The sequence below is a fragment of the Stegodyphus dumicola genome, chromosome 2, assembly GCF_044657685.1.
Source record: "Stegodyphus dumicola isolate Sdum_Otavi_A_Nest chromosome 2, ASM4465768v1".
NCBI lineage: Eukaryota > Metazoa > Arthropoda > Arachnida > Araneae > Eresidae > Stegodyphus > Stegodyphus dumicola.
The window spans coordinates 116,105,916-116,132,864 of record NC_140769.1 but is presented as its reverse complement, the minus strand read 5'-3'; the positions used below and the strand labels follow the sequence as shown (position 1 = coordinate 116,132,864).

The 26,949-nt window shown below is 32.6% G+C and overlaps 1 long non-coding RNA gene across 1 annotated transcript; it reads right to left on the bottom strand.

The window, feature by feature from the left end:
- Positions 1-78: 78 nt before the first annotated feature.
- On the bottom strand, positions 79-26,405 carry LOC118204770 (uncharacterized). The gene is made up of 5 exons (XR_015039324.1): positions 26,363-26,405; positions 25,616-25,670; positions 25,453-25,527; positions 17,547-17,707; positions 79-343 (listed from the first exon to the last, which is right to left on the bottom strand). It is a non-coding gene; the product is annotated as an uncharacterized LOC118204770 (long non-coding RNA).
- Between the last annotated feature and the right edge of the window lie 544 nt (positions 26,406-26,949).

The window sequence follows — 26,949 nt, the reverse complement described above, 5'->3', positions numbered from 1 at the left end:
GAAAAGGAAACGTGGAAGAAAGAAACTGAATACATAAAGAAAAGCAAATTTATTCTTCATACAAAAAAGAATAAGATATGTACAATTATTATTATGTAAATTACCCAATTGTTTACAATTTCAGCCCTTACTATAATTTCCCATTTCTATTTTTTCACTAGAATGCAAATCACTTAGACAGTACTTAAACCGAGATTTTTGGAGTGTAAGACAAGAGTGGGTTTCTGACTTCCACGTGCTCCCTGCATTAGGTCCTGCCAGCTCTGATAATTTGTAATTATTCTTCTTGGATTACCGTTGCCGACATTTGAGTTTGTTACGATGATAGCGTTATTGAGCCCTCCTAAAATGAAATTAAATTGTGTAGTCTTTGACCACTAATCCATATTTTTAGTTTCAATTTGACTTCGTTTAAGAATCGATGTCATAAATTACATGTATTTTAAACTGTGAAATTTTATTAGATTGGGATTTTAATAGGGCCTTTTTTAACAAATATTGTTAAAAAATAAATAAAATTTAATATTGTCCATGTAAATCCATAATGACTAAGGTTATCTTACACCTAATTTAATTACTTATAACTAACTGCTTGCCCTTAAAAATTATCTCTGCATATGAAAGCGAGTTATTGCTTTTCATTAACCCTTACCATAGTCACAAGATAAAATGTAAAAATTCATAGAAAACTTATTCTTCGCATCTAGTCAGACCTAAAATGATGCAAAACAACTTATCACCTCTGGTGCTGTAGTGGCTTATTAGAACCTTAAAGTATATTAACTGAGTCACAACCTCTGGAACTCTACATGAAGCTATGACACAAACGGAGTCTGACAGAGCCCAGCTAACTTTCAGAACTTGCTAATCGTACCTACATCAGGCCTTTCAGGCTTGTTCTGATCAGGAGTTCTCTCTCTAGGTAAGCAGCAGCAGTGACAACAGCCAGTCTTTTGTTGTGAATAATGCTGATTATGATTTTACTTCTCATTTTAACTTATGTCGCTTGGTAGAAAATCTGCAATCTCTAGACTGAGCAAGCATGTGACAAAATGAGATATAAAATAAAATCAATATAAAACTAACTGTTAGTAATACATAAATAAAATGTCATTTATCTCCTTTCAAATATGTTCAGTTCTTACAAGTGTAAAATATATAATGCTGCTTGATAAATTTCATATATTTTATTCTCTGCCTTAATAAATTATAATTATGTTAATTAAGTCATGCATCCTACTTATGGATCTATTTTATTTTTAGGATGGTATTACCAAAAGTGAAGTTCAGGTATAAATTATATTTTTAATTGAATTTATTCAGTTCCCATTCGCTCATAGGTTCAGTAATTTTTTTCAGTAATGGTCCTTCCGCTGCATCGGATGTTCTAAACATGTGCTGCTATTGAGCTTTTAAAAACTTTGTGATTTTGGTGTTGAACTGTTTGTGGTGTAAATGCGAAGAAAATGATGCTTAATAATAAAGCTACGAGTAAAAAAGACAAAAAAAAAAAGTTTGGTTAGCAGGAGTGCGATAGCAGCAGCACGAGAGCGTAAAAAACCCTTCTGGATGGCCGTTAAAATCTAAAACCTTTATTTATTTATTTATTAGTATCTAAATTTTGAGGGCTGGGCTCAAGAAAAGTTTTTGCATAGGGGCCCAAGAGTTCTATGCTACTGATACTAATGTATACTTTTGAGAAGTAATATGAATGAAGGTGTTACTTAGATAATGTGTAAGTAATGAATTGAGTTTCAATTTCAATGGCCTTGATACTGGAAAATGCTAAGCCAAGGTGAAAGTTGCACTTTCATTGGGAAAGGAATGAATTAATGTGATAAGGATATGGAAATTTATTTCTTTAGTCGAATATGGGAAAGCACGTGACTTTTTGATTAGTGCAGGGTTTCTTAAACTTTTTGGGCGTGGGGGGGGGGGACTCCCTAATATTTACGGACATTTTGCGGGACCCCATAAGCATTGCGTAAATCCGACACATGCGTGAGTGAAACTATCAGTTTCTTCACTTGTACTGTAATATATTATTGAAGTTTTAGGTCATTGACTTTAAAAATTAAAGTAAAATGAAAGTTTCTATTATAAAAAAAAAATGCTTCGAGACGTTTTCAGTTTTTCTTTGTCTGTAAGGTCTTATTTTTATGTATTTTCAGGTACATTATTTAAAAGCATTTGGTAATTGTAAAATTATTATAATAAGTTAAAGAAATACCAAAATTGCTAAATTTTTAGCAACCCACAGTTTAAGAAACTCTGGATAAGTGGAAGAAAGAAATCTTTAATCACAGTTTTCTAAAGAAAGACTTATGCTCACATTACACATAGAGGGAATCACGAAAAGCCAACCCTTTCGCTGGAATTTGAACTTCAGTTAAACTACCAGTGTCCCGTGATTTCACCTACTCGGCCAATCGTGGGTTATGGATTTAAATTTATTAATAGTTTTGAAGATAAGACATCATTAGTATACCCGGGCGAAGATATTCAGGAAAAGAGAGTGCACTTTGAAACTAAAGGTAAGTCTTTCTAAATGAGCTTTCTATTAACAGTAACTTACGGCGGGAATTGCACTGGCTGGTAAACCAAGGTGGATTCACTAGAAGTTTAGGTTAGGTTATTTAATTACAGCAAAGCCTCGAGGGCTATCTGCCTAAGGGGAGGGATGCCTTCGTGGAGGACTTTCTGGATGCACTTAGATGATACTGTTTTGTTTGATAGACTCTGGTATAAAATTTAAAACAGTTATTCCTAATATTTGAAATATAGCTTAAAGAGATTAATAGGCCCTTAATTTTAATTTAAAAACACACACTGTTTTTGAAATATGTTCAAGTTCTTTATGTCATCAAAAAGATTGTGGTGAAAGATAGAAAACGATTTATAAGTAAGTCAAGAATTCCTTTAGAAGCTATTATCTTTAATGAGATCACTTTGAGTAAAAATTGAACAGTTAACATGGAAAAGCACATAACATAGAAATTAACCCGGAGCAATTAACAAGGAAAGCATCAATATTAAGAACTGATATTGATGAATATTATTCGAAATACAAACCTCTTGCGTGGAAGTTCGTGATTAGATAACGAACGGGACGATTCTCACAGATACCTTTCTTTTCTAAACACACATGTTTCACTTCTTTGAATCTCTTCATTATCAAAATAAAACTCCTTCAGCAGATAGGTTTAATTTTTGAAAGGAAAATTAGTCACACTGAGACAAATTTTCAAATGGGGGGAAAGGAATGAGTAACTTTTGTTGGGGCCACAGGTGGTTGCATACGTTTATTGACTTTTGTAGAGGTCCTGCACAATGCATTTAGAACAAGTTTTCGATTGAACACAAGATTAAAAATCATCTACGTTTTTAGGTAAAGAGTTACTTTCAAAAGTGCTCCCTTTCGAAATGCCATATCCTTTTCAACCATCACTTTTGTTAGTATTAAAAAATAATGCATTGTAATAATTTCATTGGCGCAGAATATTTTGTATGGTACTTCTAAACGATTATAAAAGAATGAGATATTTGTATAAGGAGATTTCATACGTTATTCTCTTTTGTTGCTAGTTTTCAGGTTAGGTTTTACAGATATAGAAAAGCACGCAACAGCTATCTGCCTAGGAGAGATGCCTTTGCGGAGGACTTTAAGGCAAAGTGGCTTGTATTCACCTAACACAAGGGGAAAATCCTGAAAACCAACCCTGCAGCTAACCCATTAGCCTGGGATCGCACTCCCAGTATTCAGTGGTTTAATCTTTCGGCTACTCATGAGGCTGCTAGTTTTCAGATTTTTTCCCCCGAGTATAGTATTTGTTATTTATTGTTAAATTAATATATCACATGAAAGATTTATTTTAAAATTCATTTTATTTAACAGGATAAAACCTGAATGAATCATTTTGAGTTAAAACATAATGACCTCAATAAACTTTGAAAACGTAAAAAGTAGCTCACTATTTTTTTGAAGAATGGATTTTCGAGGAAATATATTTACAGTCCCCCCCCCCTCAGTGATGGAAACAGTCCCTGGCTACGTAACGGTTAGAATGCGGAACTATAATTTTTTTTAGGTAATTCAATGAACTTTATCATGAGGCAAGGATGCAATCAAATTGGGATGCCTTCATAACGGTGCTGCAGCAAGGGATAGCGTGCACAAATTGAAGCTCAGTTTCTCCTTGAAATTGATTATCACATCCTTATCCAAGTACGATTTTCAATTTCAGTTACTGATTTATTAAATAAAAAAGGTATTATATAAATCTTCGGAATCTTTATGATCTCATTTATACTTCCAAAAAGTATCATATATGAAACAATATGTCATACCTTTTTTTAATACTTTTTTTTTTTTTTTCCATCCATTAAAAGCCAGTCCAATTTTGCTAATGTTACCAACCTCGCTTCAAGAGATGCTGGTTGCATTTTTACACGTTATAAAAGTATACATCTTTTCTTGGAGAGGGAACCACGAAAAACTCCTATATAGACAGCTCATTCGCCGGAATGTGAAATGGAGTTGATCTAGCTGTTTTCAGCAATATTACCATGGGCCGCTAAAGGATCTTAACAATAAATAGTTTTAATACTGGTAAAAATTTGAAGCTAATGCATGATTTGCAACACTGCTCCTTATATTCTTTATGGTGCATAAGTTGATGTATATTGCATATCAATACATAATTGGTCAGCGAGTTCCTTATCATAGGTATTATAGCATGTGGTTTTGCAACGTTTCCTATTTTAAAAAGAAGCGAGTTTTAATTTTTCCACTCGAGTAAAAATTGTAAGACCTACTTCCAAGTGCTAATAAAGAGCTAAAATGCAGAAATAAGAACTTAAATTTACAATATATTCACACGTCTTGTAATTTATAGACACACATTTTTATTCAGATAATTTGCTTCCATTTTCTTTGTATTTTTCTAATAAAGTTAATTAAGGCTTTTAATTATATACGAAAATTCCATCTTCATTTCTTTAATTCATGTGATGTCAGACATAGTAGTGTAGCTAGAGGGGGTTAGTTCGCCACAGACAGCATAATTTTGAGGCGCCAATTTCATATGAAATAATATTTGATGGAGATTAGTCCTGTGAATCTTTCAAGCAAATAAAGAACAATATGATTCTGAACTACTTTATGAAATTAATTTAAGAAGAAAGATAAATTTTTCTGTAGATTAGTGTATCCAAAGGAATCTCCGCGAGATTTCCACAGCTACGCAGTCTTATACCATTTTTATTCATTCAAAACTTGAAAATTACGAATATCAATTAAATTGTGATTTTGGTGCATTAAACCTACTTGGGGAGGGGGTAGCAAGATTAAGCAATTTTTTCTTTTCAAATACGAGCGATATTTGTCAGAAGTAAATTTGTAATATGAGCTGCGTTTGTTTGCGCCCACTGCAGTGCGTAACTGGAATGTAAGCAGAGCTCGGTTGAGGACTATCAAAAGATTAATTATTCCCTCAGTTAGAGAGAAGTTTTATTTCCGTTATTATTACTAAAGAAAGCGAAACGGGAATATGAAAAGGTGGGTCCTATTGACGTTTTACTATTTATTCTAAAACACAGTTCTTCAGATAATGTAATATTTTACTGCTGAGTACTCTGTAATAGGTGGCTTTGCAAACAAATATTTGTCTGTTTTGAAATTTTAAAATGATGGCATTACAATTTTTTTCAGAATTAAAGGTAGATTTTTAATGTATTTTTCTCTTTGTCTTTTTTACATTCAGCCATTTGCTTATACCAAGAGGAGAGACAAATTCAAAGACTGCCTAGGCGGACACACTCAGAGCCTGCCCTGGGCGCCAAATGTTCTAGCTATGCCGAATATCATTTAAATTTAAGAAATTTACAAAATACATTATAGCCTTTCTAAGACAATCTTCAGCATGTCTAAAAGGTTTGGTTTTCGATGAAGACGATTGTTTAAAAGCAATGCTTTATGTATATTTTCAGAAAGACTGGTCATTTTAAGAGGTGGTCGTCTTAAGTTATCACAGAAAATTTGGCTATAAAACATATGAGTTACATTTTTATTTTACAGCTCCTACTACTTTTTAATGCGGTAAAAATTTTATAATGTCCGATGCAGAATAGGCAAAACAAAATTCCTAAATAAGAAAGAATAAAAAAAAATAGTACCAATGCAACACAAGGACAAAAAAAAGGCGGGAGAGGAAGAAAGAAAGATAGCTTTGATTATTAATAATTATTATCCTAGAGTTCGTAATCTTATAAGAAAGCGAATAAGCGTTTTTTAAATATTGGAAATGAAATTTATTAAATCTACAGAAGGCAATGAGCAAATAGAAAGTATTAATTCATTACAACGCTTAACATTGCAGAAGTGAAAAACAATCACTGAATGTATATCCTTTCTGCTTTGAAAAAAAAAGCCTATTGACCCCTATGAAGTCTTTTTCCATTCTAAAGTACTTCAGATGGTGTTCTTAGCTTAAGAAGTTATGTTATTTAAATCCTAATGCATCTATTGCTAAAAGGCTACATTCATACTTCTCGAAATTCACTCTTAAATGTCCCTACGTAAGGGATGGTTTATTCTTCACTTCCTTTAATAAATTCTTAGAACTATGAGCTATAAATAACAGTGTGCCTCATTGTGCTATACTAACATTAATTAACTAGTAATAAATTATGATAGTAAAATAATTAATCTTGTAATAAATTATGATAGTTAAATTGTGTGTGTGTGCAGTTGTGGTCTTGTATTGTATATGGTTCTATGTTGTTTGTCTGCTGCTGTTTTTTGAAAAATGTTGGGAACGAAAATAGCATAAGTTACTTTAGTTAAATTAATATATACTTTTGTTTGATGACTTTTGTTGATATCTCAGGATGCAAGCATACATATTACTTTGTATTCCATGCTAAATACCTTGATACAAAGCATTTTAACACCGTCATTTCCCCCCCCCCCAGTAACACATCTATTCACCATTACCAAACACACTCACGATACACACACACACACACCTGTGAGACACTATTTATTGTAAATGAAGACAAATTCTCCTTTTAACTACACTCATGGACACAATCATATTTTAGGATATTTTCTACTTCTTTCCCTTTTTCCTTTTCTTTCTATAGGCCCTTTCCCCCCCCCCTACTATTTTTTGACCATTTATTTTAAATTTTATTTTGTCCCATCTTTTCTTCCTGGGCTTTTGAACTCGTACAAGATGTATGAAGTTCCTTTTTACTCTCCTCAAATACGAAATTGCCCCTCTTTCTATATACCTTTCCTTTGCACCTATGCTTGATTTTTCGCCCATCGGTGCAGAAAGACTTAGCGGGTGCAAAACAAGACATCTGTCTACTTGGTCAGCGCTATTTTCCCAAGTGCGCAGGGAGGTCACGTGACATCCAAACTACGTGTAAGATGATGTCACATCAAAGATATGCCCCTTATGCTCAGTAAATTTCTGCGCATAAATTGAAACATGTTTGTGCAATATGAATTTCAGAAGCAGAGATAATTTTTCTGAAAATACTACATATGCTAACTAAATACATATCAAATATTAACATTTTAACATGTATAGCTTTCCAATATAACTTTGTGTTTATTTTAAATCACTGAGAAACATGAGATTTTAGTTTTAATTTCATTCTGTTAATATTTCCAATACATTTCATCTAATAATTAGTGTTTTGTGCTTTAATTTCATCATTGTATTAGAAAAAAAATTAATATTTGTTTCTCTATATATTATTCAAATGAATAATTAATTAATTTAAAATTACGAACATTTTGTAATAAATGTGACAACTTGTATTATTTTATTGTATATCTGAAAGGAATCTGGTTTAAATATAAATTATATACATAATCTTTGGATGGAAAAACTGTCATGTATTATATTTAAACAAAAGATCTACTGGAAGATTTTTTTTAGTTTTTGCATGTTCAGAATTTTTAATGTGTATATAAGTTTGCTCTGAATAGTTTTGAAAAATATATTGCACCCACACTAAATTTAAATAACAAATTTTTATCCTGTGAAATACATTCAAATTTTAATATGAATGAGCCCTTGTGAAGCTGCCAAGGTAATTTCATAGAAAGCTAATATCAATTTAAGGCTTAAAAATGCCTTCAAAGATGGATTCCAGGCTTTTCTAGTGTAGATACGAGCCAGTTTCCCCCAGAAAGTCCTTCACAAAGACATCCATCGTTTTAGGTTGATAGCCCTTATGTGCTGTAGTCATATAAATTAAACCAAGCTTTCGTAAGGATGTGATATTCTTTCTTCCTTATTATTATGGATCCTGTTTTTTAACCCCTTCGAGCCGGGTAGCGAAAACGCGCGCTTATTGCGGAGGCCGGCAATGTCTTCCGCGAGTGTCTCTCCAGGGCCGGGGGCTTTTTTGCTACTAAGCCTAAAAATCCATGAAATTTCGAAGTATCAACGCATTGTTTAATAATGCTCTATAGAGTATTTAAACGGCTTATGCTTTATAGATATTTATATATATATATATATACTTTAATTACCTTATTTCTTGTTTAAATGCATATTTTACACATTTTATTTTAATTACTCACCGTTTCATGACTTTTAACATTATACATGTGAAAACTAAATATATTACTTAAAATTCTCTTTTCGTATGAAAAATTTGAAAACAGGGATCTACACACAGTCCTACGTTACATTCCTTGAACTCGTAATAACTCATTTGCCGTTTTGGAGGATTTTTCCGGGAATGTGAACAAACGAAGCATCGTCATCTCATTTTCTTATCAGTCTCTTCTGAACAAAGTTTTGGAAAATGTCTTTCAGTTAATCTTTCAGAATCAATACCTGAAATATTTTGCATCATTTCTGCTATTTCATGCTCTGTTAAACATTTTCGACGTTTTGACATTGAAACGGTAAAAACAGAAAGAATTCACGTCTAACAAGATCTAATTATTTTCTAAAAACTGAACTGTAAACCGAAATACTCAACGCTTTAGCGCACATAAAACTTCTACTTACAATAAACAACTACCACGTGCGAATAAAGTGCGATTTAAAGAGACGTCATAAATCACGCCATTCTGAACATTTAGTTCCCCGTTTGTTTATATAATCAAAAACACGTGTATGTGAGTCATGCTTCTCTCATTTCGAGTAGAAGGTCTAATGTACATGTATCTGAAACCATATGGACATACAGTGCCATCTTGTGGCAGAAATTATAGTTTGAAAAATGTTCCAAGGTACTGGCACAAATACGTGACAGTCGGTAGTAAATGCAACAATGCTCTGTCACGCCTGCGTGTCGGCCGGTAGATAAGTGTGTTCGTTGCTGGCACGTATACGTGACAGTCGGCGCGAAGGGGTTAAAATTGTCAAGATTTTTGATGAATCGTCAATGTAAACTATTCTGAAACATCTGGCAGCCCCAACAATGATGATTTACAGTTTGCTTATAATGAGAAGAGCTTCAAGGAGACCATATGATCATATTTCTTCCCATGCAAATGTTAATAATTCATAATCACTCAGAATTCTCTCATCACAAGAAGAGCTCTCAGTATTCTATATGTTAATGAATTTTATTTATATTTTAATCTTAAAATTCTTAATTTACTGAGAAGTGAGGAAGATGCTTGCTACATCTTTCTTTCAAGAAATGCACATATTTTACATCACATTTGAATATGCAAAAATGGACATTCAATAAAATTTCCCATCAGTGAAAGCATTTAGAGGTGCAGCTTGAAAATTTGCTAATTAAAGAAAAGTATATGTTTTAACAGTTGGTTTAGTGATTTCAGAATACTGTTTGTAACAGCATAAAATGAAAGAAATACTACAAAAATGTGACTATTCACTGAAACATTTTTACGAGAGGGATGTATTCACTGCATATGATCCGCCAACCAAATATGTGAATAGGTGGCCCTGAAAAACTTTTGAACATAGCAGAAAATCTGTTCATACAACAAAAAACCAAAACTGGCATGATTCTTCCATAATGCTGTATAAATGACAAGTTATGCCAAAAAACTGAAAAATTCTTTCTCGCTCAGTTTCTAAATAGAGAGCCATCCACACTCATGCCAAAAGTTGTCGACCATCTACAAGAGGGAGTGAAAACTTATTCAAACTTCTGGTGAGAATATAAAAGACAAGAACTGGTAAATACCAGCTTACAGATATTTTTCTGCAGACAAAAAATTTTATTTTCTTGATCTAACAACAGCTGCTCATATATAAAATATATAAAGACTGTGGAGCTTCGCTAAGTGGTGGAAAAAAAATTGAAGAGGCACGTTTCACTATCATCATGAATCTTACTTTGCAGAGTTAATATAGCAAAAATCTTCGAGACCTTGGAATGCTTCTTATGCTATATTAAAACCAATTGAGGAAGCAGGGCAGTAACAAAGTGTACATGAGACATGAAGTTCGCAATAATTCTGATGCCAGCTTGATGTTTAAAAAAAAATGGAAGCTGCAATACTAAAGAAGTATCATAACATTTTTAAAACTAAGGTTCTGTTTATATTTCAGTTCATTTCGTTGCCATATCAGTATGTTTTGATTTTGATGTCCTCCAATTATGAATGTCTTTTAATTTCTTTTTAAAATATAAAAATGTGTCATTACTCTGTATTACACATGTTTTAGTTAATTTCATAAAATTCTACATTACACTTGGACTTGAAAATTTACTGATGATATCTCCTCGCTTACTGATGATGTCCTTTCTAAATCTATAAATGTTTGAGCAGAAAGAGGCTGTGTTGAAGCAAGTAAAGGATATTTAACTGGTTGATAAAGGCGTTATTTTAATAGCCACTGTATTGTCTATTAAACACATAATTTATCTATTTCTGTATAATATTTGGCACTGTTCCTTTATCAGGACCTAATTCAGAAATATAGATATGTATGCATGTATATATGGATGTATGTGTTCATATATGTAAGTAAGAATGTATGTGTATACACATATGCATATGATGATGTGTATATGATGAGAACAAAAGCACAAAAACTTAGACGTGTATGTGTGTTATAAAGAAAAAGGAGAATATAGGAAAACAAGTGGTAGTGAATGAATCATTGCAATAGATATAATGTTTTTTTCCAATGATGCAAATGAGTTATTACAGTTAAAGGCCTAATGGGTAAAAGGGTATGGATGTCTAGGAATACAAAATGATCAATAACACATATTACAGATAATGAACTATTTTCTCTATAGTCCAAGAAATTTAAAAAAAAAAAACCTTAAATGTGTGATTTACCATAACTGTGAAAACTGCATTCAAATTTAAGGTTAGGTTATTTTAATATAGCACAAGTACACAAGGGCTACATGCCTAAGGACAGGGATACCTTTGTGGAGAACTTTCTGAAGGAAACTAGCTCATATTCATGTTACACATGGAGAAAAACAACCATGCAGCTAGATTATTTGAGTGTGTTCAAACCTGGGTTGAACTACCAGTGTTCAGTGGTCATAACTTCTCAGTGACTGGTGGAACCCATATTTAATATGTATTAACAGTATTTTCCTGCAATGGAAATAGTTCACAATAGGCAATTGGTAAAACTGAGGAGTGTTGTTCAACCCAGTTTCAAATCCCAGTAAATGGATTGTTTGTATGAGAGTTTTGTGGTTTTTTCCATGTGTAACGTGGAAGCCAAATAACTTATCTTATAAAAAGTATTCCACAAAGGAATTCTTAGGCAAATAGCTGTTCAGTCCTTTGTTATAATCTAAATAATGCAGTGTTAATTTGTAAGTATAATTATAATCCAAACAGAACAATATTCAATAATTTAAAAAACTTAAAATTGTAATTTTAGAAAAAAGAATAGCTTGTTTATAGACTATACCAACTGCGTTTATAGTAAAGTACAGAATAATTTCTTTAAAACATGAGGTATCATATTTCCCTTCAGTGTTTATACTCTATAAACACTAATGTAATAGTAATATTAAATACAGCAAAAGTTACTTAGCAGTACATAACAAATCTTTCCAAGTTTACATTATGAACTATCAAACAGAAGTATTTACAGAGAAGATAGTTCATGTATAGTGCAACAAATTTTGAAGAGACTGATTGCCTGTATGATGCAAACTGTTTTGTTATATTATTTGATACAGGCTAGCCAAAACTAGATCACAAAAGGAGATCTGTTTGGCATGTACAAAATTTGAAGAAATTTTTATATACCACAAGGCATGTTTTTGCAGAATTTGTGATAGTTAGCTATAAATTTTTAAAACTCTAGTCCGACCTTGGCACCAAATTAGCACCATTGCTGTAGAAGTACATGCCGACCATCTTTCAAAATATATGCCAGTTACCTCATTGTGGTTGCGATGCATGTGTTGCTGTTAGTGAGTATTTGAACAGTTCTTATAAATGTTAAATATTATTCCTTATACATACCTGCCAACTTTTACGAATTTTTCGTAATTTTTACGAAAATGTGTTTGTCTTTACGATCGTAATCCATTTTTTACGATTTTTTTTTCCTTTTTCAAGTGTTTTTAGTGATTTTTGTCGAAATTTTATAATTTTTCGCCAATTCAGCGATTTTTGCCAATTGCATCGTGTTTTACCGCCAACTACCGACTACTTCGAATCCAGTAACTTGCGGTTTCTCCCAACTCGCCGCTTAACCAGCCAATCCAATGCGCTGAACTTGTTTCTCCCACTCTTTTCTTTGTGGGCGCCAGATTATTTTTTTCGCGTTCGCTTCAGCAGCAAGGGAATTACTCAGCGAGCGTGGATTGTCGCATTCTGTTTAAAAAAAAAAAAAAAAAACTCAATATTTTTGGCCTGCCTACAAAGCCGAATTTCCAACAATTAAAGAATCCTTCAAAGGAAATAACTATGCATTTTGCAGCGTGTGCGTGTGTCACTTCATAATAAGTCACGGTGGAAGAAGCGACATTGTGAAGCATGTTAAGTCTAAAAAGCATGAAGTTAATGCTTCGGCTTCAACAACGTCAAAGAAAGTGTATGATTTTTTTTTCAAATTCGGCTGCGAATTCGAATGCCGATGTCATTTTGGCAGAGTGTTTGTTTACTGCATTCCTCATCGAACACAACGTGCCGCTAAGCGCTGCCGATAACACCGGTCAACTTCTATGAATGAAGTTCTTTTAAATGCTGAAGTGGCAAATTTGAAACAAATTGAAAATTCATCTTTTGAAAAGATTCGTTTTTTTATTGATAAATTTCCATTTTTTTAACAATTAAAGAAAATGAATGCCATAATGATGCTTTAGATGAACTACAGAACAAATTTTCTGCTGCACAGTTTGAAGACTTTGCCAGTTCTGGAGAAGATAGACTTGATGAAAGAGTCTTCAGTGTTGTGAAGAAAAACAAAACTATGTTTCGTTCTTCAATTTCAACAAAAAATCTAGAAAACATTTTGGCTAAATCGCAGAATAGGCTGCATCAGTTGATGCTGTGTTTACTTCTCTTATGCTTGGACACGCCTTTTTACGACGAAATATTGTTTACGCCTCTCCTTAAAAACAAGTTATAAGTATGCTATAGCTTCGTATTTAAAGAAAACTTAAATGAAGTTTTAACTGAGTTGAAATGGTAGGTTTATAATGTTCTGCGCGAGATTATTTTAATTATAAATCTACTTTTGTGTGGTGTGTGGTAGTGTTAGCATTTAACGCAACGAATTATCTCTGACAAATATGTTATTAAGATACCAAACGATTGAAAACGATCATTACCAAAGGATTGAAAATATTGAATGTAACTTCTGAAAATACAGAAAAGAATTCTTTGCTTAAAGAATGTTTTGATTATTGATAAGTGTGTCAAAATCGGTTCTTACTGCAGAATGGATGAGTATCTGAATCTGGATTTTTTTAATCAGTTGGAGCGAAGAGGCAAAAAGAGCGTTATTGAGTGGTGTATGGAGAAAAGTTTGGGTACTTTTCCGTTTTGCCGGCACAAGCGATAAAATCGCCAATAATGGTACAACCGATGCCAAACGGAATATTCTCGCTGGTAACCTTTAACGCTTCATTCAGATAGTTCAGTTTTATGTCTAAGGCCATTTTCGGCAATTAAATCAATTAGGATGCCACAGCGCTTACCCGAAGCCGAAAATATAGAAAAGGTAAAGTCAAGGGTTAAATTCATCCATTCTAATGAGAATGCATTAGCGAAGTAAAGCACTGCAGTTTTACATAATTTCTGAGTAAGCTATTCGTACGAATTGAAGTATTTCTTGCATTTAAACTTGTGTTCCAAATTAAGATTTAACTTGAAATTAATGTAGATAATTACTGAGAGCATTATATTTTTGTAGAGTAGTATACGTGAGATGAGATCGCTTGGGGTCACGTGATATGAACCAGCAAAACAGGATGTTGAACCATAAAAGCATAGTAAATTCTTAAATTAATGTCTTTATATAAATTTATTGTCTTTATTTATTGGCTTTTTATAAAATTTTAAGCGATAATAAAATGTTTATGCCTTCAAAAAAAAGAATTCTTAGCACTAACATTTTTTTAATATTTTTTGTGTGTATAATGTATGTTGTCGCCAATAATGTCTGCTTGGCGAGATTTGCGCCGGCGAAAAGGAAAAGTACCAAAGTTTGATTGCAATATCGTATAAATGCCCAATTTGTCGAACGGTGCTACTTTGGTAGACGGTTGCACGGATTTTGGCGATTTGTGTTGGCACAATTTTTACAAACGTCAGCCATCTTGAAAAACGCTGTTTTTACGCATAGTAAAGTATTCTAAACTTTAAAAAAAAAAAAATAATAATAATAAAAAATAAAATAAATATCGTTAAAAGTAATGGATTAATATTTTGTTGAAAATATCGCTTTTTAAGATGGCAGCAAGGGTAAATAAATACATTTACTATGAGTATAAAATACTAAAGTAAGGTTACTATTACCTTCATTCAGCAAAGAGAATAAAAACATTGGGCCAACGTTTAATTAGATTAAAATATTACTGAAATTGAATATCGAATTAAAAACCATCATACCAACATTTAAAAGAATTAGAATATTATTAAATTCAAATACTTTAAAATACGTTATATAAAATATAATTAACATTAAAACATATGGACAATAATTATCTCAGCAATTTTTGAAAACAGTGTATTAATTTTTTCAACAAAAATTGAAGTATGCAATTATAAAATAAAGGGAAAATATGTACTTACATTTTTTTAGTCATTTAACCTATTGCTTATTGATAAGTACCACAAAAAAATCGGAATCATAATTTAAATAACACCTTTGAAGACATCTTTCAAGGAATTCGAAGATATGAATTTAATTTTAAAACGGCGCGGAAATGCACAAATTTTCAGTAACCAATCAGGGAGCTGATTACAGCTCGTTAATGCACAAATATTCTATAACCAATCAGAGAGCTTATTACATCACTCCTAGAATTAAAATTATTTAAAAATTCAAACATAATAAAATCATTTTTTAAAAAAATGCAAAATTAAATCGTATTTTAATATTTAACAGCCATAAATAATGTTTAAAACATTAGATTAAATTTATACATATAAAAACCAATTACTTTTAAAGTAAGGTGACGTCATTGGTTACATCATCCACAACATAAAATTTCATAAAATATGATAAACAATAAAATTTTTATTTCAAATAAAAATGCAAAATTAAATTGATTTTTAATATTTAGAAGCCATAAATAATATTTAAAACAGGGAATTTATGCACAATAAAACACATTATTTTTTAAATAAAATGACAACAAAGTATCGGTTACCATAAATAACTTATCCATCAATGGGTTTACAATAAGTTGTATTACTCGCCAAAATCCGTGCCACCGTCTACCAAAGTAGCACCTGTGAAACAAATATAAAACTACTAGAGAGACGGTTTTGAGACGTATAGACGATTTTGAGTGGTGCGCAATGCCGAGTTTGTGCAACTCTGAGATTTTTTTTTAAAGTGAAAATTGATCGATGTGCACATGGGCAAAGCCAATGGTGTGCGCGATGCCGAGTTTATGCAATTCTGGGATTTTTTTTAAGTGAAAATAGATCGATGTGCACATGGGCAAAGCCAATGTGGTGCGCAATGCCGAGGTTGTGCGCGATGCCGATTTTGTGAAACTCTGGGATTTTTTTTTAAAGTGAAAATAGATCGATGTGCACATAGGCAAAGTCAATGTGGTGCGAAATGCCGAGTTTGAGCAATTATCTGATTTTTCGTTAAGTGAAACTATATGGATGAGCGCATGGACACCGAGTTTGTGGAATTCTTTGGTGTTTTTCAACCGAATACGGATCGTTGTGTAAAAGGAAAAACGAGGTTGCGTGTGATGGCGAGCAGTAATGTAACTTTATTTATGTGCAATGTTTAACATATCGTTTGTGATTTAAAATTTGTATTGTTGTTTTAATTGTGAATTATATTTAAGATATCATTTTTCATTTAAATTGTATTTTTAATTTTTTGGTTTTGATATGTTTATAACGCTTTCCGACTTACGATATATATCGATAGCCCGACGATCTACTCAACAGTAGCAAAACTGTAAACTTTAACCCTTGAAGTTACTTTTACCTCATATTTTAATACGTAGTGTTTGGTATGGTAATTGCACTTGATAATATGACTTCATTGATAATATGTGGTGTGTGCGTATGTGAAGCATTGTTTTGTGTTCCAAGATTGTAGTATTTATTTTATTATATTATTTTCTTTCATTCTGAGAAATTAGATTTTTTTATTTATTAATGCGTAGAATTCTAGTATGCCTACACAGAATATGGCGTGATTTAGGAATTTTAGAAACTGATATGAAAGCTGTGTAATGATGTTCATATGCAATAAAAATATTCTTTTTTTTATTAAATGTAAAGTTTAAAATTTTTAGAAAATAATGAAAATTGTCTAATTATTGGTATGTAAGGAATTATGTCGTTACGTAGCAAGAAGGTAATTTGTAACAATGAGAAAATTGAAATGTTCCACAATATGAATTTAATTTTTTTTATCTGTATAAATGTTTTAATAAAAATCTTTGAAAACATTGAAGCTCTACAAGTATTAGAGACTGCGACGTTGTTTATCATTTTAATAATTGGTAGAATTCGCTCACTGTATCATGGTAATTTTAAATATCAACAATTTATTATACTTATTATGAGTAACGCCTAAGCTTAATTGTTATAAACGTAAATCAAAAGTAAAGAATTTGATATTAATGTACAATAATAAACAATTTATTATTGTTATTTTTAAGAGAAAATAGAAAGTACACGTAGTGTAAATGCGAGACGAGACTACATTGTGACGTCATAAGCTTAGTCCCACCCATTTATGGACGTCACACAGTTCCTCCTACTGAACTTTGTTGATACAGCTTATTCTGCGCTTTTACCAAAAAAAGACTATTCATTTAAGTGGAAGAAGCATTAGAATTTTAATTTATTTGAATTTCAACTTAAAATTTGTAACAATAGATATCACTCGTATACTTACCACCACATCATATGACCACGTTCGAGAACAAAATGGCGCTCAATTCGCATGGCACATTTAAGGCATGTTCATGCGCAGATGGTCTCTGCGCAACCAGTCGTACGTTTAGCATTTTTACCATGTTTGAGCTAGCCGTCCGACGTCGTACGGGTAGTCACTTCCTAAGATGGCATGCAGAAATTACAAAATTAAAAATATGAAACCGTAATTTATGAAATAAAGAACAATTATGATCTAAAAGGTATCAAAATTTACAAAAAAGAAAAAGCTTAATATTTATTTGTTTACTTTATTAAACATTTCCTTCAATGTAAGTTGCTTCGTTTCATGTGATAATACTTTCTCTTTAATTCTATTAAACAGACATAATTTCTTGTTTAGTTATAAAGTTCCCACGGGCGTAGCTAGAGGGGGGCAAGGGGGATCTGTCCCCGGGCGCAGAATCCAAGGGGCGCCAAACTGATGTTACGACATTTTAGAATTAAATGTTTTCCATCCTTGGCAAGCAGTAGGGGGCGCGAAATCTTCAGTTGTCCCTGGGCGCTGAAAACCCTAGCTACGACTCTGAAAGTTCCGCTGTTCAAGTCCTATAATTTCTCTGTTGAGAATACCGACTAATTTGTCAATCGAAATGTTTTCGTTTTCAATAACCTCTGGGTCACTTTCTTCACCATCGGAAGCGAATTATAATGACGAGGAACTTGATTTAAATCACATCAAAGACGGAGCACATCGAGATGAAATACTACACTTAGTACGGAATTATAAAACAAATAAAATAAAAACATCTACCCTGAAGATAAGGATAGTGCTGACAGATCAACTTCCAATCCGCGGCTTGAAATTGATAAACAGATTTCGGATTTCAAAACATACTTTCGCTTTGTAGATACAAATTACATATTAGTAAATATATATCGGAAATTCTATTTGACATAATCTTTCTAATCTATCATAATCTAATAATGACGTTTCTGCCGCAGAGCAGCGTGAAATTGATAAATAGATTTGGGATTTCAAAACATTTTTTCGCTTTGTAGTAAATAATATCGGAAATTCTATTTGACATAATCGAAAGTTCAAGCTTACTTTTATAAAATTGCTCTAACAGTCTGCAAAAAATAATAAGCCGGATCCAATTCGAAGATTAAGGAACAACGCAATCTGCAACATTAACTGAATTAGATAATTTTAGCTTAGCGTATAACTCTGTTACACATTAAACGCGCATGCGCAGAAACATATTCGCAGCCGTAAGGGTCTTACGCGCTCTCGTAAACGCCTGTGCGCATGCGTGAACGAGACGCATGCGCAGAAAGTTTGTAGCTTTGAGGTCCGGATTATAGATCATTCCGGATTATGGGTGTCTGAATTAACGACTTTTGACTGTATACGATACGGTCTTCGCATGATTTTGAAATTTGTCGTCAAGAACAAAATGACCCGTTTACTGCTCATCATTATGTCGCCAAATCCCGCTGTACCATACATGGAGATTATTCTAACCAGAGAACGTCTATGTAAAAAGCGGAGGGAAAATTTGCCAAGGGATTTGGCGACGGAACCTGGCGGCCAGAATTTCCCTCTCCGCGATGTGTACAGGAAATTGAGAAACACGTGTTAAGAAGAAACGTTCTTTGACAAAAAAGAAAACTACGAAAATCCGTTTTTAAATTATTGCGAAAAATCCAAGAAGAAACGTTTTATCAAAAAACGTTTTTTCTTGAATTTTTCGCAATAATTTGAAAAACGGATTTTCGTAGATCCCCCCCAAATAACTAATCCATGAATTAATTTACTTGCGCCAAAAAATATTTTCTTTTCTTTTATAGTTTAAAGAAATTTTAAACAATATTCATTTTATGAACTTGACACCGGTTTCGAGCTTTGGCGACAGATATATCAGACATGCACAGCTGTTTCCCTCTATGATGGAACGGAGCCACAGCCACATCTGTTGCAGAGAGGTTTTCCTTCTTTACAATACATATTCTTTGATTCTAACCTCCATGGTACCGTATACTAGGATTAAACCCATTTTGTTTTATACGAGAACAGGTACTTTCTTTAATTCATGCACTGCACATGCGATTCTCGAGGTTACTGGAAACCAAAAGTTGCGGGAAACTTGCTTTGCCTTAGACCAGGGGTCTCCAGACTACGGCCCGAGGGCCACATCCGGCCCGCGGAGAGCTAGCATACTTGAAAACTCCTTTTAGAGAACATATTTTTTATAGCAAATTAAATTTAGTTTACTGAAGTATTCTAATTTTATGTTGAATAATTATTAATATGACATCTACATTGATATGGTCATGGGCTAACTACTCATAACATTGTTGTAGGCTTATTGTTATTGTTTTTGTGATAAGTTGGATAAAGAAACACAGAATTGTAATGAGTAAAGACATGTATAATATGCAGAAAATTTAACTTCAGTATATAATAACTAACAAATTATTGAAATGAATCCAACTAACATTTTATACATTTTAAATAAAAACATAACTTATACCAAGCATAATAACATACGAAATACTAATGAGATTTATGTAATTGAGATTTTCCACTGACAATAGTTTGTAGTTGTGGACTAATTTTACTTGTACCAATTATTAAAGAGATTTAAGATGCTCATCAGTTAATTTAGATCTGTAAACATTTTTTGTGTACTTCATTTTGGAGGTCCTCTCACACAAATAAGTAGTACCAAAAACAGAAAACAGCCCACGAGCAAATTTTTGCAAATTATCAAATTGTGTCAGTGGAAGACTCTTATAAAATTCCAACAAAGATGAGTTTTGATATTTGTTCTTAATTATATCACTGCACTGTAGATCAATCATTTCCATTTGAAGTTCCGGGGCTAGGGTTTCAATGTCAGTATCAAAAAGATTCTGAAAAATCTTAATTTGATTCGGAATGGCATCAAAGTCCGAGAAACGAGTATCAAAATTTATTTTCAAAGCACTCAAAGTTTCGATTGCAAAATCGATAGAAAACTCAGTCTCAGTAGTGTGACTGAATATTTCACATGTTTTAAAATGGGAAAAACATTTACTTCGTAGTTGTGATTGAAACAGTATCAATTTCTTCCGGAATGATTTGATATTAGTGTATAAATCAGGAAGATGCTGGTTTTCTCCTTGCAATCTCAAATTCAGTTCGTTCACATGTTTTGTCAAATCAACATAGAATGCTAACTTCCACAGCCATGCGTTGTTTTGTAATTCAGTAAGAGGGCGATGCTTTTCATTCAAAAAAATTTCGATCACTGCTCAAAGTTCAAAAAAGCGTTGAAGGACTTTCCCACAACTAAGCCAACGTACGGCAGTATGATAAGGTAAGTCATTTTCTCCAATCTCTTCAATAAATTGTCGGAATTGTCGGTGATTCAGCCCAAAAGATCTGATAAAATTAACAGTTGATATGACTGGTTTCAGAACTTCAGACATATCCAAACATTTTCCGCACAACGATTGTTGATGAATGATACAACCTTTCATTTTCTACAGCCTTTGACAAAAGAGCGACCACTCCTTTATCTTTCCCACTCATGTTTTTGCCTCCATCAGTTGTATTACATTTCAAGATTTTCCATCGAAGTTTCTTTTGATTAATGGCCATATCAACTCCTTTAAAAATATCTGTACCAGTAGTTGCACCATGAATACTATACATATGAAGAAGTTCTTCATGCACTTCATAGCTTTTATCTACTCCTCGAATATAAATCAACACCTGAGCAGTATCTGACACATCCAAGGCCAAAGAAAACCACTCAACATGTCCATTTTTGTCGAACAGTTGAGAGGATATATTTTCAGCAATGTTTTCTACCCTTCGAGCCACAGTGTTTGCTGACATACTGACAGTTTTTAAGAAATTTACCTTTTCAGGGCCTATTTCTTCAGCTACTGCAATTATGCATTCTTTGATCATTTCTCCATCGGAGAATGGTTTTCCAAGTTTTGCAATTTCAAGAGCCACACGAAAGCTGGCACGAGTTGCAGCCTCTTGTTCAGTTTTGAGTTTTGTAAATGAAAATTGCTGCGATTTCAATCCGCGCTTCATAGCTTCGAATTTTTCTGTCCGCAAACTTCCTGTATATTTTGAGTAATTTTGAAAATGTGTTGTTTCATAATGACGTTTAATGTTATATTCTTTGAGAACGGCTATGCTTTCATTGCAAATCAAACATAGCGCCTTGTTACTGCACTCAATTACGAAATACTGAATGTTCCACTGATCTTTGAATTTTCGCTTCTTTTCCGTATTACTAAATCACACACAAAAGCAACAATTCAAATCAAAATACTGTTACAAAGATGTCTTAAACACGCACAAACACGTTTTAAGGAGGTACTCACTATTTTATTTCACAACAGTGTCATAGGAACTGACTTCTGTACGTGCTATTAGCGCCATCTGTTAGCGATAGAAGGTACTACCTATTTCCGCTTGTGTCCACCAGATGTCGTGTCACGTTAGTCCTCATGGCTCGTACTCTACGACTAATCTAGAAATTACAGATAATGACAGGAAAATTAATAATATGCAGTGTTGCCGTTTTGCGGACTTTAGTCCGATTTGCAGCCTTTTTTAAACGTTGCGTACTTTTTTTTTCATCAGTGGACTATTTCACTTTTTACCACCGGCAACAATGATAATATGGTTTTGGCCCTCGGAACTTACTGGAGTAATTAGTATGGCCCTAACGCTGGAAAGTTTGGAGACCCCTGCCTTAGACAATCAAATTGGAGCTGCGAGAATTGGCTCTATGCCAACTGCCCGAATGACACTCACGTGATACACAATTCGCTAAAAAAGTGATCTCTTCTGATGTCGGCGCAAAACTCGCCTTTTTTGGCGGGATCGTTGTATGAAATTCCCTGACTTTTCCAGATTTTGACTAAAACACTTAAATTCCCTGACTTTTCCCTGAATTTTTTGGCCAATTTCCGAATTCCCTGACTTTTTCCGGTTTTCCGGGTAGCGTGGCAACCCTGTTATTAACTTTCAAATACTTTAGGTAAAGTACAGAATCGCACACTTATTTGTTTGGCGTTTGCAAGAGTAAGAATTGGTTTCGGTCAATTTTCTTTGACTTTTTAAATGAAAATAGGTTCATGTGTACATGGATAAAGTCAAGGGAGTGCGCAATGTCATTTTTGTGCAATTCTAAGATGTTTCTTCAAGTAAAAAATTGGTCGATGTGTACATGGATACCGAGTGTGTGTAATTCTTAAAAACGCGCCAAGCAGTGGGCGATTCTTCACCTTTTTCGGTGTTTTTTTGAAGTCCTGTTTTAGATATTTTTGCATGTTTACAGAATTAATTCAAATTTGTAACCGGCAATATGATGAGTTAGCGATTTTCTAAAACACACGAAAACAATCGATTCGGCGACTTGGCAATTTTTTTAAAACTCACCAATCTGGACCGTAATATCTAGTTTTACCATATTGCTGTTGTGAAAAGACATGTTTGAAGATAAGTACAAGTTTAACAATTTAAAAATACTGTAATTCTAAAAACAAATCATGTAGACCATGGCAGACAAAATAAGAAAGGCACTGCAAAAGCATATGGCTAGACATGGCCAGAATCTCAAAAAATAGCACACATTAGCTTCCTGGCAAAACATACTTTGGCTCAACTTCGATGTGGGAACACTCAGATAACCGGCACTTGGCGCAATTTTTTCCGCCATCTTAAATTGGCGAAATTCGCCAAATCCTCGGAAGGATTTTTTTGACATAACCGGCACTTGGCGCAATTATTTCCGCCATCTTAAATCGGCGAAAATCGCCAAATCCTCGGAAGGATTTTTTTGACGCCAAGAGGGAAATGACGTGAAAAGACGCTTTTCAGACGCCATGTAATTATTACAAAATTTACAAAATTTCCCTCTTGAGCCCGATATAGGGGAGAAACCCTTGCTAGGCGAAAATCGCCTGAGGCTAAATACAGTAACGCGTTTGCGTTAAAAAAAAGGTAAACAATGCACATAGAACTAATTTAGTTATTGATGTGGTTAAATTAATCTTCATACTTTTTTCACTTTAGTATTTTAGATTATGATATATATAACTCCAACATTATTACCGTTTATACTTCTCTTTTTAATTCTGACCATTAATTTTTACAATTAACCACAATAATAGTTAAATATGTTTTAAAATATGGTCTTCATATAAATGCAGTAAAGATCATGCAAATGGAATATTTATCACGCAAGTAACGTTAAAAATTTTAAAAGATCAAATATACATGAATTTACTATTTAAAAAAATAAAACTTTCATTTCACACATTACAAAAGAAATGTAATTCTGAATTGCATAACTGCAGGGAAACAAGATTTGTAACAATATATTTCAGGAATATATTTCGGTTATGTATTTGTTGCAAACATGGTGATGCAAAAATTTCAATATTTATATTCATTGCCATTAAAAACTAACATGAGTAACAACACAGCAGAAAAATCTATGAAGATAAATCTTATTCAAAGATTTGATGATATAAATTTAATTAACTTTTATTTGTTTTTCTGTGAAAGAATTTTGCTCAAGTTTTGTAAAACAGTTTAAATTTTTTACTGATACACCGAACTCCCCAAAATCCGCTATGTAAAGAAATCAGTGAAATATACTTGACTTAGAAAAGTAGCAGAATATTGTTTCTTTAATATTTTACATTAACTTATTAGCATTTCAAAGTCTTATAAGCATTTTATTTCAATATAAACTCTATTAGGAGGGATTAAAAAATTGCTTGTATGATACAGAGTGTTTGTCAGCGAGATAGCAGTAAAAATGTTGCACACTAGTAGTTCGTCTAACGGATTTCCGTCATCTTAAGCAAATAACCCGCGAGTGCTTTTCTCATTCTAAATAATTCCTGTTAGGAGTACAATTAATTTATTTTAGAAATTAATTCCTGTTTGTTAAAGCTAGATAAATAACACACATATAATTAAATATTAAGTAATTTTAAAAATGTGCCCATGCGAAGGATAAGTTAGAAAAAGACCATATGTTATCTACTTTGTTGTACTAATTATAAGGGTCATTAATTTATAAGTTCATTAAGTTATTTAGAAAATAATTTATAAGGTAATTAAACGGCAACTGGGAGCGCAGTATTAATATTATTTAAATAATTATGAATTAATTTGGTAATACTTATTTATCTAATTTTTAAATCATTAATAATTTTAATAGTAATTTTATTTTCTAAAATGTTTTTAGTATAGCGAAAATAGCGGTTTATGGCAACTTGAAGCCCGTCTCCGGTAATTAAATAATTATGATTTTAATAGTATTTAGACGTTTAATAGATTTTAATAGTCTAATAAATAATAATACTTTGGTCTAATAAAATAATTAAATAGCGAATGATCATACGGAACAACAAACAGCATATGAGCGTACGCACCACGTATGCTAACAAAGTTACTTGATCAGCACAACGATTCATCTGCAAAGTCACATGATAGCCAAAGCAAGTATTTACATATAGAAAGAAAATATCCCTTCGCTTTTCCCTTTCTCCCTAGCGTAGTGAAGATCTAAACTAGCAACCTAAACTCTCCTCCCACTTTATAGCGCGTTATCTGAGTATTCCCTTTGCGGATATTAAGAAAAATATTAATTTGTTCAGCTAGACATTTAGCACCAATGCTCATCCAATAACAACAACAAAATTATCAATCTGTTCACAGAATGTAATAAGAAATTTGTGTAAATAAGTACATAAGCAACAACAACAACAACAACAACAACACACACACACACACACACACATAAAAAAAAAAAAAAAAAAAAAAAAAATCACTGCCACACCATCCAATTACGTTTGAATAAGAAAATAGAGTTATGTGCACAGCATTGAAAGAATACCTTTTAAGTACACCGTATTCATTTCTTTCCCTAAATCGAGCAGAACCATGTAATTATTTAATCTGCAACTACATCCTGAAATTTAATAATACACACAAATTATATACATTTAATACACATTTTGTACTGAAATTAAATAATTACAAATATAGTTTTTACTAACCTATACATGCAGAAATTCAGGGATAAAAGATCGCCAGATCGCATTCACCAGTTCGCTTTAAAAAATGAATTAACATAAATAATTACAATTGAAAACCTATTCATTTAAGCAAATAATGAATTATAAATTTTAATTTTACCTTACAATCAAGAATGAGAATAGCCGCATCACACTCACACCACGCTGCATACAGGCAAGAGACCATTAACTGGGCTTAATAACAAAACAACCACATCACAGCAAAAGCCAGTGCTTCTTGCTGCAGTTTTTAATTTCGCTACAAATAACAGAATAATACTAGAATTGCTTACAATAAATGTACATAGAATGTTAGGCTTTTGGTATTAATATTACACGCTCTAGCTCGGCTGAAGTTAATATGTTAATGTTTCTGGCTAAGCATGTTCAACTAGATGCATTATTAAAGCTGATTTCCAATAACGTCTGGAAAGTTGAGCGCAGATAACCAAAATATTTGCTCAGCGAGATATTTAACATTACTATTAATCCGATATCAAAGAGAACATGAAAAAATGAGTATATTTGTTCAAAAGAACACAGAAATACAAGAATATATTACATTTCGCAGTATTTAATAAGAAAAATGGGTGAATAAGTACGTAAACGACACGAATTTTTTTTTCTTCCTTTTAACTGCACACACAAACCGATAAACTATATACAATTCATAAATAATTTTGTATTCAAAGTTAATTAAATATTTACAAAATCAAAAATAATTCTTACCTATACATTCAGCACAAAACGAATTATGCCTATAATTGCGGTCTGTGCAAGAAAAAAAAATTATATTGATTAAAATTAACTAAAATGACAATTAAATTAAAAAAGACTATTTATTTAAGTAGAAAAAGTAATATTTGGAACAATAGATATCACTCGTATACTCACCACCACACCATCCGACCACGTTCGAGAACAAAATGGCGCTCGATTCGCATGGCACATTTAAGGCATGTTCATGCGCAGATGGTCTCTGCGCAACCAGTCGTACGTTTAGCATTTTTACCATGTTATTTTTCCGTTTGGACGTTGTACGGGTAGACACTTCCCTGATTTTCGCTCGAAATGGAAAAATAACAGATTTGATAATATGAAGGGCTTAGCCGAGCGGTAAAGCGCTAGACTCCCATCCCAGAGATAGCGAGTTCGAATCTCGGCCGTGGAGTTATTTTTAAAATTCATTAAAATGGATTAAAATATAATGGAGTGAATTAAAAATAATGACGGATTAAATAATTAAAAAGGATGATTCATAATTAAATAATGAAACATAATTAAAAAACTAAAATAAAGGAAAAAAATGGTAAATA